Source organism: Echinops telfairi, unplaced genomic scaffold (assembly GCF_000313985.2).
Source record: "Echinops telfairi isolate 266 unplaced genomic scaffold, ASM31398v2 ScPeMD7_3533;HRSCAF=4204_0, whole genome shotgun sequence".
Classification (NCBI taxonomy): Eukaryota; Metazoa; Chordata; class Mammalia; order Afrosoricida; family Tenrecidae; genus Echinops; species Echinops telfairi.
In genome coordinates, this window is record NW_022107431.1 from 58,022,498 (window position 1) to 58,036,382 (window position 13,885).

Genomic DNA, 13,885 nt, shown 5'->3' on the forward strand with positions numbered 1-13,885 from the left:
TTTATAAATTATTATAATTTTGTCATGTTTTACACTGTCCGACATCTCCCTTCACCCATTGTTCTGTTGTCCATCCCCCAGGAAAGAGGTTATATGTAGATCCTTGTCATTGGTTCCCCTTTTCTATCCCATCCTCTCAGTATCACCACTCTCAGCACTGGTCCTGAAGGGATCATCTGTCCTGGATTCCCTGTGTTTCCAGTTCCTAGCTGATCTGTACCAGTGTACATCCTCTGGTCCAGCCAGATTTGTAAGGTAGAATTGGGATCATGTTAGTGGGGGGCTGGGGCGGAGGGAGGAAGCATTTAGGAACTAGAGGAAAGTGGTATGTTTCATCGTTGCTACACTGCACCCTGACGGGCTCCTCTATAGAGGTGTACACGTATGCACTTTGGAAGGCAGTGTTTCCATCTAATTCTTTCCCAGAGAATGTTGTGCCCTTCGAATCATACTGCAGCCAAATGGCAGTACAGACACCTCCAGGGACTGTTTGTCTTACGTTGAAATGTCTGAGTTTGGGATCAGAAAGACGCTTGAGTGGGTAAGATCAAGGTGGACAAAATCAGGGGCCCCAACAACATTCTCTTAAGACAGCGTCACAGAAGGAGCAGCCGCGGTATGGTGATGGGAAACATTCGCCAGTTACACTTTCCTGACATTTTTCTCACCAGTGATGTTTCAATTTTCTTGAAACTTCTTCTTAATAAGCCCCCATGATCATACTCTGTCTTTTGAGAATATCTTCAATATAATGCCTTTAGAGACCCCCACACACACACCTCAAACAGATGCCATAGCTTTCTGAGCTGACCTGTCTGCCTTGAATTTCATAGTCCAATAGTTTGTCAATGGAATCTTTCAGTATTTCAGATAGAGGCCCTGTTTTTTATGCCATCATTTCAGCTGGAGAAATCTAAGGGCTTTCTTTTCTTTCTTGGTACATTTCATTATAATGTTTTGTCATCTTGAGCTTTCCTTTGAAATGTTCTCTTAAGCTCTCTTACTTCATAATGTCTTCCATTGCTTTAGCTACGCTATGTATGATCAAGAACAGAGTTCTGAGTCTCTGCTGACACCCGTTGCGGTCTTTTTGTTCATTCCAATGACCGTTTGCTTTCTTCATGTATGGTGTCCTTGATGTCATCCCACAGCTTGTCTGGGGGTTGGACTTTAATGTTTAATTCCTTTATAACCCATTAATGCTTAGTGCATTTTTCAGATGGGCTCTAAATTCTGGTGGGCTATATATAATCAAGGCTGTATGTTCTTGGTTTCATGGACTCGTTTTAATTTTCTTCAGCTTCAGCTTGAATTTACATAAGAGCAATTGATGACCTGTTCTGCAGTTGGTCTGTAGCTTTGTTTCACTGATGAAATCAAGTTTCTCCACTGTTTTCCCCAACAGATCAGTGGATCCCTGCGTATCCCATCTGGTGAGGTTCTTGTGCATAGTTGTCATTAATGTTGTTGATGAGTGGGGAGGGAGGGGAAAAATGAGGACCTAATGCCAAGGGCTTAAGTGGAGAGGAAATGTTTTGAGAATGATGAGGGCAATGAAATGTACAAATGTGCTTTACACAATTGATGTATGTATGGATTGTGATAAGAGTTGTATGAGCCCCTAATAAAACGATTAAAAAAAAAAGTGTTCCCAATGAAAAGGTCGTTGTTTTTTATTTTTTTTATTTTTTGTTCGTTGTTCTATCATGCAATCTCCGGTATCGTTTATATCACTAAGGCCAAATTTTCTAATAGCTGATCCATTTTGTTTGAAATCTTCAAAATCCAATCCCCAATTATCAGTGCATCTTGTTGAGTGTTTGATCCATTTCAGAAGTTGGTAAAAATCTTCACTTTCTTCATCTTAGCCATTGGTGGTTGGTGGATAAAGTTAAAGAATAGTCATATTAATTGATCTTTCTGGTAGTCATGTTCTTTTTGACACCTAATGTGATGCCCTTTCTCTTTAATTTCTCATTCCTGACATAATAGACCGTATGATTATCCAATTCAGAATGACCTCATCACACAATCATAAGCTCATTACTGACTTTTTGTTCTTCTTAACTTTCTCTCTTCTATCAAACCCCAACTTCTCTGGGTCTCCCACTTAGGATGACGTTAAGACATTGGATAACCTGGCTGCATCGGGCGTATCTGACCTCACCAAGCTCCAGCCCCAGCTAAGGTCCTCTGCTGAAGACCACAGCACGGAGCCATTTCCAGCGCTGCTGCCGGGCCTGGTCATCCTCTATCCCCTCAGGAGACAGGTCCATTCTCTCCTTGCAAGTATGGCTTTCCAGATCTTACTAGCTGTTATTTCAAGATTGGGATCCAATGTTCAAGATTTATTTTCATTCTGGGGCCCACTTCCTTCTCTCTTCTTTTACACGATATTATGATAATTCAAAGTGCCTGACACATAACAAGCAACCAATGTATTATCGCCAGTATTGGTGTTAATGGTAAAAACAATAACAAATGTATTTGTCTTAATTTTCCAATGAAATGAAGGCTTCTGATGAATCAGAATTTATGGGTTGTTATAAGAGCCGTAAAAGCCCCCAATACAATTATTTTAAAAAGAAAAGAAAAGAATCAGAATCCCATCATTTCTCAGCCCCATAGCATCTATCACCGTATGCTGGCTGGGTCCTCATGACGCTTGCGTTTCTTATTCCTGTGGATTCTACAGACCCATTCCTCTCCTCTCCTAAACAGTTACATCCGATCAAACAGGAGAGAGGAAAAAAACCCTCATTTCAATGGTAATCTAGCTTCCAGTCTATTTATATGCTATTGTGCCATTTCAGATTAAAAATTAAATTGCCAAAAACCTCAACAGGTTAAAGTGTCAAAGGTTAGAATGGCTTTAAAATTTCAAGGCCAAAATAATTTTATGTCTACCAAGAACGATTGTACTTCTCAAAATGTGCATAGTTCTTTTTGGAGAACTCCCCGAGTTCTACGTGGCCTGCATTTAAGAGTTCCTAAGGAAGTGCATTTTTGAGGGCCCAGTGGAAATGAGTTTGTTTACTAAAAATTAACATTCTAAATGCAACAATTGTACCATATTTTGAAGAAGGTGTGAGAGAAAAACTTAAACTTAAAAGATATAATGATATATGAAATGTATTATTTAAAAAATAAAAACAGTAACAAGCTACTTAAAATTAACCAACCATTTATCTCAAAAAAGTTCTTAAATCTGTAAAAGACAAGACAGTGGGAACAACTTCCAATATACTGAAATCTACAAAGCACACAAACAGAACCTCTATGGAAAATATGAATTTAATCCAGGCATGATGAAAAATAGAAACAATTTCCCTCTAAAACTATGTTCTTCCTTTATTATTCAAACAATGCACAACGTTATACAAAAGTAACTTGAATAAAACCTCTAAAATATTTTTAAGAGCTGGACAATGTTAAATTTTATATTGGTGTATGGACTAATATATTTAGAAAACTTTAGAATTTGTTTATTTGGTTGTACAAATATCTTTATTATGAAATATCTAAATATTTTAATCACATTAAACATCCAAACAAACTGGAATTTTATAATTGAGAAAAACAGTATCGACCATTAACAAAAACCTGACTTTTGGTTTATAAAAAAATAAATAAAAACTTGTGTTTCCCTGACCGGGAATCGAACCCGGGCCGCGGCGGTGAGAGCGCCGAATCCTAACCACTAGACCACCAGGGAAGTTATAAGCTGGTGTTTCTACATTGTATTTCATAGCTGTAACTCGCCACGTACTACTGCTGACGAATAAAACATGGTTTGTCGTACTTAAGCTTCACCCGTTCTGTTCTTGCTCGGGGCTTCGGTGTCAGAAACTCGAACAAATTCGTTTTTTCCCCGGAACAAATTCTTGCTGCTGCTTCCTGCAGGCAAACTTGGACCTTTCAGATACATTCCTATTGTAAATCTTGTGCTGGAAAAGACATCCCGAATTCGCACTCTAATTACGCAACATCGCAATCTTTCTGTGTGCCTAGGAAAGCATGAAAGCACTATCCAGGCCGTGTAATTGAATTTTCCTAATCATTAACTTTCGTTTTGCATTTCGACCCTGTCTTTCCCACGACGCACGTCACTCAGGCCTAGAGCGCGCGCCGCGCGGGGCCGCAGCGTCCCGCCGTCCCGCTCCGGAGCCGCGGACGCCGGGCGCCTGGGACTCGCCAGGTGAGTGGTGGGGCCACGTCTCCTGGGGGATGCGAACGTCTCTCGTTTTACTTCCCTGTGCTGCGTTTCGAATGAACGGAGCTGGGGACAGCCAGTGGTGACCTGCTCAGCGAAGAACCAGGGGCTTGCACGGGGACCCTTTTAAGCCCTCTATGTTTCCATGATCACATTTCTCAGAATATTAATATTGGGGCAATTACTTCACTTCTCGGCATTGTGTACTATGCACAGGAAATGATGCAATTCCCGAGGAGGCAAGAAACCTCACACCCAGCCCAGCCCCGATTCAGAAACCTTTGGAGCAGAAAGCTTTGAAAGTGCTGCCCCTTACAGCCCAGCAGATGTAAACCAAGCGAGTCCGCCCCGCTGCTAGATGGAAGGTTTGAGGTAGCCTCATACATTTGTAATGAACTTGCTCTCAACAGCGTCCCAGCCATCACCCATCACTACTGAGTGCGGGGGGGGCCTCTGCTGGAATATTGTTCCTTGCTTTCATCAGCTCCCACGAAGTATACATCATTAGCATAATTATAATAAAGTTAATTACTAATAGGAAAATAGGTGGGTTAAAATGATTTATTATGCCTAATAAATGGAAAAACCACTAGAGGCAAATTCTAAGCTTAGTTGTTAGATTTTAGGTAAGGACCGAAAGAAGGAAAAAAAATATCTTAAACTCACTTGTCATCAAGTTGATTCCAACTCATAATGACCGTTAGGGAAGAGTGTTACTGCCTCTGAGGGTTTTCGAGAAGGTCACACTTTATGAGACTAGAAAGCTTGGGGTTAGCAGCCCAGTGCCCAGCTCAACAGGCAACCAGTGCTCTTTCATAGGTGGGACATGTACCACGTATACAGAGGAAGGAAGCCAGTTGAGGAAATTCAATAGGTGGAGGTCTTACCTGTTGATTGGGAGCTTAATGGTACAGTATCTAGTTTTCAATAAAAAGATAAAGCAGACAATATTTTAGAATGGTTTTAATTTAAACTTTGTTCTTGTCACAGAACTAGATAAAAGGAATTAGATGGAAGAGTGAAAACGCTCCCCCACTTCTAGTCGGCATTTTTCTTCCTGGAAAGAGTCTGTGCATTTGCAAACATGCATATCTAATTTCCCCTTACTTTTATTTTGAAACACTGGAGACTTAGAGAAAATTGCAATTAAAATACAATGAACACACAGACTGCACTGTACAGTAGAATAGTACCAGCCACAGTGGCTATTTGCAGTGAAATGTGACTCATCCAAATGTAGGCATTCTTTAGGTGTAAAATATGAACTGGATTTTGAAGCCTTAGTGTGAAAATAAAGTATGCCAATCTTATTAGTCATGTTAAAATGATTATATTTTGAAATGATAATAATTGAGTATATTAGGTTAAAGAAACCACATTATTAAAATTAATTTCATGGTTTACTTTTACTTTTTAAATATAATCACTCACTGCCAATTAGTTAATACTGACTCATAAAGACCCTATCATACAGGGTAGAACTGCCTTTGTGAATTTCCAAGATTGTAACTGTTCACAGGAGTAGAATATTTACAATTATATGTGTGGCTTGCATTATACTTCCATTTTTCAGTACTGAGCTAGATACTGTTAACATTGCATCATATTTGCTTTCTCTCCACTTCTCCCCATTTTATTTTTTGAGTCACTTAAAGTTAATCACAGACATGATGCTTTACTCCTACATACTTTATTGTAGATCTACTAAGAATAAGTGTGGTAGTTAGGGTTTATGTCAATTTTGCTGGGCTAGGATTCTCAGTGTTTTGGCAGTTGAGCCCAGTAATTGCACATGATGTAACCTAATGCAATGTACTAAACTCCATGAAGGGCTTGCTGTGAGTAAACAAGCAGCTGTCAGAAGATCAGGATTGAGTGCAACACTACTTACTCAGATCATAGCCCTGAAGCAATGCTTCCTATATAAGTGGGAGTTACAGGAAAGCTGCCTACTTTTTAGCTGGGTCTATATTCCTGTATCTTGCTCATCAACCGTCTGTTCTTTATACTCGAACCAGCAGCTTGCCATAGTGGCTGCTGATCCTGAGAGCCAACAGTGGCCTGCTGCCCTTGGAGTCATCCATCTCTCTAATCACAAGCCTGTGGTGTTCTGGCAATATTGCGTTCATCAATTGCTAAAGTTATGTAAGTCCAGAGAAGCCTCCAGTTTAACATCTGACCCACAGACTTGGACTGGACTAGCCTTGCCCACTGTACAACTATGTGAACAATCTCCTTTATATTTATATGTATATATGACATATTTTGTATGTAATATACAATGCATCATGTATGACATAATATTACATCATATTATTATATAATATGTGACTATAGTATTATGTGACATTATATATTGGTAATATTGTATATATTACTGCTTTTACTTCTCTAGAGACGCCCCACTTAAGATAACAACAATATAATTATCATAAAATTTAAAATTAATACAATAACATTATTATTATTAAGTTCAGAATCAAAATATCTAATTATCATAACAATGTCATTTTTCATTTTATCAGGGGACTAACTCAAGGATTATACATTGCTTTTAGTTTATATGTGCCTTCCTTTAATCTCTTTCCTTCGATCCGGAATAGTTTCCCAACTTTCTTTTTTCTTTTACAGTATAAATACTTTCGAAAAGATTCAGAGAGTTGTTTCAGAAAACATCTCAATTTATTTTTTTAAAAGCAGGAAACTATTGTAAACTACTCTGTATCTTTCTACATTTATTACATTAAGATGTGCATGATGCCGGTTAATTCTACCAAACAGTAGGAGCTGACACCAATTCTGTTCAACTTATCCCAGAGTATAGAAAAAGATGGAAGACTCCTAAATTCATCGAAGAATTTACTGATGAAGATCAAGGACCGCAGCCTTCAGCATGGATTACAACTCAATATAAAGAATGCAAACATCCTCACAACTGGACTAAACGGTAACATGATATATGGAGAAACGATTGAAACTGTCAAGGATTTCATCTTGTTTTCATCCATAATCAATGCTCATGAAAGCAGCAGTCAAGAGATCAAATGATTTGGATAAATCTATTGCACAAGACCTCTTTCAAGTGTCTAAGAACCAGGATGCCACTCTGAGGACTGACATGCGTCTGACCCAAGCCAGGGTCCTTTGAATCACCTCAGAGGTATCTGGAAGTTAGACGTTGAATAAGAACGACCAAAGAAGAATCAATGCATGTGAACTATGGGGTTGGGGGAGAATATTGAAATTGCCATGGGCCTCCAGGAGAACAAACAAATCTGTCTTGGAAGAAGTACAGCCAGAATGCTCCTTAGTAGTAAGTAGAAGGCCTCTCACTTTCTGATCTCAAAGCATGCTGCACAGTCAGTGTAGTCAAAACAGCCTGATACTGGAGCAACAACAGATGCACAAAACAATGGAACAGAATTGATAGCCCAGAAGCAAATCCTTCCATCTCTGGATAGCTGAATTTGACAAAAGATTGAAACACATTAAAGAAGGAAAAAGAGTCTCTAACAAATGTTGCTGGCAAAACTGGATATCCACTTGCAGAAGAATGAAAACAGGACCATATTTCATACCATACATACTAAAAAATGAACTCAAAGTGGCTCAAAGACCTAAATGTAAGAATCTATAAAACTATAGTTTGTATATAAAAATAATCAATGACAAAATAAGGACAAACTTAGGAGACTTAGTACATGGCATAAAAACTATCAAAAATAATGAAAAACACATAAACAACAGGAGGATAACTAGATGACTGGGGTTTCCTAAATGTGCAAAAAAGAAGTACCAAAAGAGTAAAAGAGAACCCCAGAAAAACAGTGTTGGCAATGACCTACTGGACAAGGGACTTGCTGTTGTTAGGTGATGTTCCAACTCATAGCAACCCGATATAAACAGAAAATGTTTGAGCTCATGACGGCAGCCACTGTGTCAGTCCATCTTGTTGAGGGGCTTCCTCTGTTTTGTTGCCCCTCTACTTTACCAAGAGTGATGCCCTTCTCCAGGGACTGGTCTGTCCTGACAATGTGTTCGAAGTACATGAGATGAAGTGTTGCCATCCTTGCTTCTAAGGAGAATTCTGGATGTACTTCTTCCAAGAAAGGTCTGTTTGTTCTTTTGGCAATCTATGATAATATCAGTATCCTTCCCCAACGCCATAGTTCAAATGCGTCTTCTGTCTTCTTGCATCTTCATCAAATGCATTAAATCATTCTTCTGTCTTGCTTATTCAGTGTCCAATTTTCACATGCCTATGAGGTGATTGCAAATACCATGGCTTGGTCAGACACTCAGTTGAGGAGCACTGGTGTTTACATATTGGCTGCTAACTTCAGTTCAAAACCGTCCACTGCTCTGCAAGAAAAACACAGGTCTTTCTACTCCTGTAAACAGTTCTGATCTCAGAAGCTCACAGGGGCAATTCTACCCTGTTTTATAGGGTTACTATGAATCCGCATAGACTCGATGCCAGCGAGTTTATCGTTTTCTGATTTTACATTGAGTTGTATCCTTGATCTTCAGCAGTAAGTGTCTAAGTCCTCCTCACTTTCAGCAAGCAAGGTTGTGTCACCTGCATATTGCAGGTTGTTAATAAGCCTTCATCCAATCCTGATGCTGTATTCTTCTTCATATAATTCAGCTTCTCTTATTATTTGTTTAGCATACTGATTGAATAAGTATGGTGAAAGATTACAACTCAGACACACAACTTTCCTGGTTGTAAACCATGCAGTAGTCCCTTATTCTGGTTGTACAACTGCCTCTGGATCCATGCACAGGTTCCACATGAGCACAATTAAGTGTTCTGGAATTCCCATTCTTTATGAACCACACAGTTGAATGCCTTGGCATAGTCAATAAAACACAATTAAAGATTTTTCTTGTATCCCCTGCTTTCAGCCAAGAGCCATCGACTTGAGCAAGGATATCCTTTGTTCCACGGCCTGTCAATGTAGTGCTGCAACTACTGTTGGATGATCTTCAGCAAAATTTTACTTGCATGTGATATCAATATTGTTCTGTTCTTTGGGTTTTCTGCTGGTTCACTTTTCTCTGGAATGGGTACAAATATGGATCTCTTACAGTCAGTTGGCCAAGTAGCTGTCTCCTAAATTTCTTGGCATAGGCAAGTGAGTTATTTCAGTGCTTCAGCTTGCTGAAACATTTTCATTGATATCCCATCGATTCCTGGAGCCTTGTTTTTGCTTAATGCTTTCAGTGCAGCTTGAACTTTTTCCTTCAGCACCATTCGCTCTTGCTCATATGCTACCTCCTGAAATGGTGGAACGTCGACTACTTCTTTTGGTAATGGTGACTCTGTTTTCCTTCTGTCTTCTGTTGATGCTTCCTACCTCATTCAGTATTTTGCCCATGGAATCTTTCCGTGATGCCACTTGGAGCTTGAATTTTTCGTTTAGTTCTTTCTGTTTAAGATCTCATAAGTGCGTTCTTCCTTGTTGTTGTCTAACTCTGGGTCCTTGCACATTTCATTACAATATTGACTTTGTCATGTTGAGCCGCCTTGTGAAAATTTCTGTTTAACACTTTGATTTCATCATTTCTTCCATTTGCCATAGTGACTCCACAATCTACAAAGTACCATGGACTGCTAAAATGACAAATTGATCTATATTGGAAGAAGTAAGGCCAGAGTGCTTCTTAAAGGCAAGGATGGCAAGACTTCGTCTTACATACTGTGGACTTATTGTCAGGAGAGACCAGACCCCGGAGAAGGACATCATGTTTGGTAAAGTGGAGGGGCAGAGAAGAAGAGAAAAGCCCTCAACAATATGGATTGACATCAAAGCCGCATCAGTGGGCTTGGCCATTGGAGCTGTTGGGAGGATGGCACAGGACCGTGCGGTGTTCTGTTCTGTTGTGCAGGGGTCACTATGGGTCGGCGCCAACTCGATGGCACCTAAGAACAGCAACTCTACAAGCAAGAGCATGTTTCGGAGTCCCTTCTGATACCCAGTTTGATCTTTTCCCCCTGTATTTTGAAGGATCTTTTGCTTTCTTCCTTCATTTTAATGCTCTTGATGTCATCTCACAGTTCATCGGGTCGTCTGTCATGAGTGCTTAATACATCAAATTTGTTCTGAGGATGTTCTCAAAATTAAGGAATGAGAGGCTCATGGTCACATTTTGGCTCTCACGAACTTGTTTTCACAGCTTCAACCTGAGTTTACATACAAGTAATTGATGATCTGTTCCACAGTTGGTACTTGGCCTGGTTTTAGCTGTTGATATTGAGCTTCTCTGTTGTTGCTTCCCATATAGTCAATTGGATTTCTGTGTATTTCATCTGAAGAAGCCCACATGTATAATTGCCTTTGTGTTGCTGAAAGAGATATTTGCAACGAAGAAGTCACTAGGCTTGCAAAATTCTATAATGTGATCTCCAGGTTCATTTCTAAGCCCACAGAAGGCCATTGACCAAGATGATAATTTCCAACCACTGTGTCTTCCTCTTTGTTTACAACTTTTGCATTGCAATGGTCAATAGTTATCAATGTATCTTGGTTGCATATTTGATCAATTTCACACTGAAGATTTTGGTAGAATTTTTAGTGGTTGAATAATAGTTGTATTGATTGAATTTCCTTTTTGTATATAGACATTATCTTGCCACAGATAGTACTGTACTTCAAGATTAATCTTGAAATGGCCTTTTTGATGAGGAAAGTGAAATCATTCCTCTGGAATTTCTCATTCCAATCTTAGTAAACAGTATCATTTTCTGATTCAAAATGGCCGATATCAGTTCAGCTTACCAGAGCCTAGAATATCAATCTTCATGCATTCCATTTTATTTATAGACTTCTAATTTTCATACTTCATACATTCCAAGTTTCAATTATTAATTGATGTTTGCAACTGTTTGCTCATTTTGAGTCTTGCCCTATCAGCAAATGAAGGTCCCAGAGGCTTTATTCTGCAGATGTAACTCCATCTGCACCACTTGTGTCAAATTGTACACCGAGAAGGCAGCTCTTCCTCAGTCATATTTTGGGTGTCTTCTGATTCCAGTGGCTCACCTTCTGACACTCTCTCTAACAATGTTCTGCTTCTGCTCATTAAGTGTTCAGTATTGATGATAGATTTTTAGTGGCTAATTATATAGAACTTTAGTTGCATATTATTCACAGTTTTTTGTAACCTAAAAAAATGAATACCTTTTGGAGAGAATCCATTCATTACATAGTTTTTTCATTTTTGATAACTGCATAGCATAGAAACACTGTGTTTCCTATCTTTGGGCATATAGTTTTCCTGGCTTTTATTTACAAAAGTACTACACTGAATAACTCTGGAGCAACATAATTTAACATTTAGTATTTTATGATTTATTGATTATAAGTCATTCACTTGATAGTGTTGCCAATTTCCAATCAGGAAACATTTTTATAACTAGAATGCAAAATCATGGCACCCAATTAATGTTCCTTTGTAATCAGTCACACTTTGGGTTGGTGGTGGCGTCAGGTGCATCGAGTTGGTTCTGACAAATCGTGACGCCGTGCACAACAGAATGAGACCCTGCCCGGTCCGGCACCAGCCTCACAGTGGTTACTATGACTGAGCCCATTGTTGCCTCCGCAGTGCTAATCCATCTCATTAAGGCCCTTCTTCTTCACTGCCCCTCCACTTTACCAAACGTCCTTCTCTACAGACTGGTCTCTCCTGACATGCTGTCCAAAGTATGTAAGGGGAATATATTTTTGAGAAGGTAATTAAAAAGCCTTACCACACATTGTGGACAACTTTGGTTTTTGATTTTCATTCCAATCTGGTTCTGCTATCTTCATTTGTTCATTCCCCCCAAGAAATAACGTCTGAAAATGCTAGGCTCTGTTAGCACCAGGAACACCAGGGTAAACAAAGCACGACTCCTGACTTTACAGCTTAGTTGAGCAGGGTGCACACGGACAAGCAGCCATGCGCTCCTGGAGCGGTAGAAAGGAGAAGCAACGTGTGGCTCCAGTGAGTAAAGGAGCTCTGGTGGCGCCAAGGGGTAAGCATTGGGCTTCGTATCAAGACCAGCAGCTGCTGTCCGCTCTTGTACAGATTTACAGCCATGGAAAGTCCTGATAGGGTCACTATGAGTCAGAATCAACTCAATGGCGGTAAGATTTTGATACATTAATAAATTTATTTTAAAGATTGAAATTCACCGTTTACCATGCATCCATTGCTGATGGAAATCTAAAGTGGTTCAATCACTCTAGGAAATAGTCCTGCAGTTTCTTGAATTCCTGAACATGATCTACCATATAAACATCAACATGCATTTACCATAGAAACATAAACACACCCTTGCCATATGACCTAACAATTGCACAGTTACATCAGAGAGATGAAAGTCTATGTTCTCACATAAACCTGAAAACAAATTCTTACAGTTTCATTCAGAATAGCCAAAGTCTAGAAATAACTCGGAAGTTCTTCAGTGGGTGAATTGTTGAAAAAGCTTTGTTACATCCGTACTAGAGAATAATGCTCATTAATGAAAACATAACAAACTATTGATACTTGCATAACTTGTATGGGTCTCAAGGGGATTATGCTAAGTTTTTTTTACCAGTCATCCCCCAAAGTTACATACTATATAGCTGAATTTATATTACATTCCCAAAATTATGGGCGTGGGAACAGATTAGTGGCTTCCAGAAGTTAAGAAAAGCATGAGTGTAGCAGGCAACATGTGGGATGGGGTGGTGCTGTGTCTTGATTGTGTGTTGGAGACAAGGATTTATACATGTGATAAAATTGCACAGCACGTGCACATGAGTCTGTACAAGTGTTGACATCTGAAAAGGCTCTGAGGACCGTATCAATATCAATTTTCTAGTTTTAATATTTCACGGCTATTATTCAAAATGTCATTGGGGAAAAGGGGGTGAAAGGGACATGAGACTTCCCCATATCTGTTTTGTAACTGAATTTTAATTATTTCAATATAAAAAATTTTTTAAAAACTTTCCTTTGAAAAGCCTGCTTTAAAGCATATTGCACTTTACATTTCTTTCACTTAACAAATCCAAAACACCATCACCTTTTAATTTCATCTTGATTTAGGACGTCATTTCAGATATAAATTATGTTTTAGCACCAATGCTTATTTGAATAAAATTTTCATAAATATTAAAAGAGTGAGAGTGAGTGCTCAAGTCATTGAGTAGACTATTTTTAACAGAAATAAGACAGCCAGATACTGTCCCCACACAGATAAGTTAAAATTAGCCATGGATAAGAAAAGGGAGAGAGATTCATTTGTTGAGCTTACCCTAAATAATCAGCCTTGGCTTACTCTGCATACTCAGCCTCAAGTTCTGTATGTGGACATGCACCCAAATAGCAATCCCTTTCTATCTATGGCCACGTTTCTTCCTCACCACATATGACAGCATCCTCCTTTGCAATGTCAGGACGATCGCCACCACCTGGCCAGGCTTTTTTGTAGCACAGCAAGAGAAGGAAATGCCCATTTACATTCTTCTCCATATTCAAGAGGGTATTTAACAAATGCGGGACCCTAGTCTAAAAATGAGTCATTACCTTCAACATTTTTAAGGAATGAACGCTCTCCTGTCGCTTTAAACTCGGATGATCACCCACCTATCTCTGTAGATGGCAAGGGTCTTCATCTTCAGTGGCCTCTGG

General features: G+C 39.2%; 1 non-coding gene across 1 annotated transcript; it reads right to left on the reverse strand.

Annotated features, from left to right (window-relative positions):
- Positions 1–3,643: 3,643 nt before the first annotated feature.
- TRNAE-CUC lies at positions 3,644–3,715 on the reverse strand. The gene has a single exon. It is a non-coding gene; the product is annotated as a tRNA-Glu (tRNA).
- Positions 3,716–13,885: the final 10,170 nt, after the last annotated feature.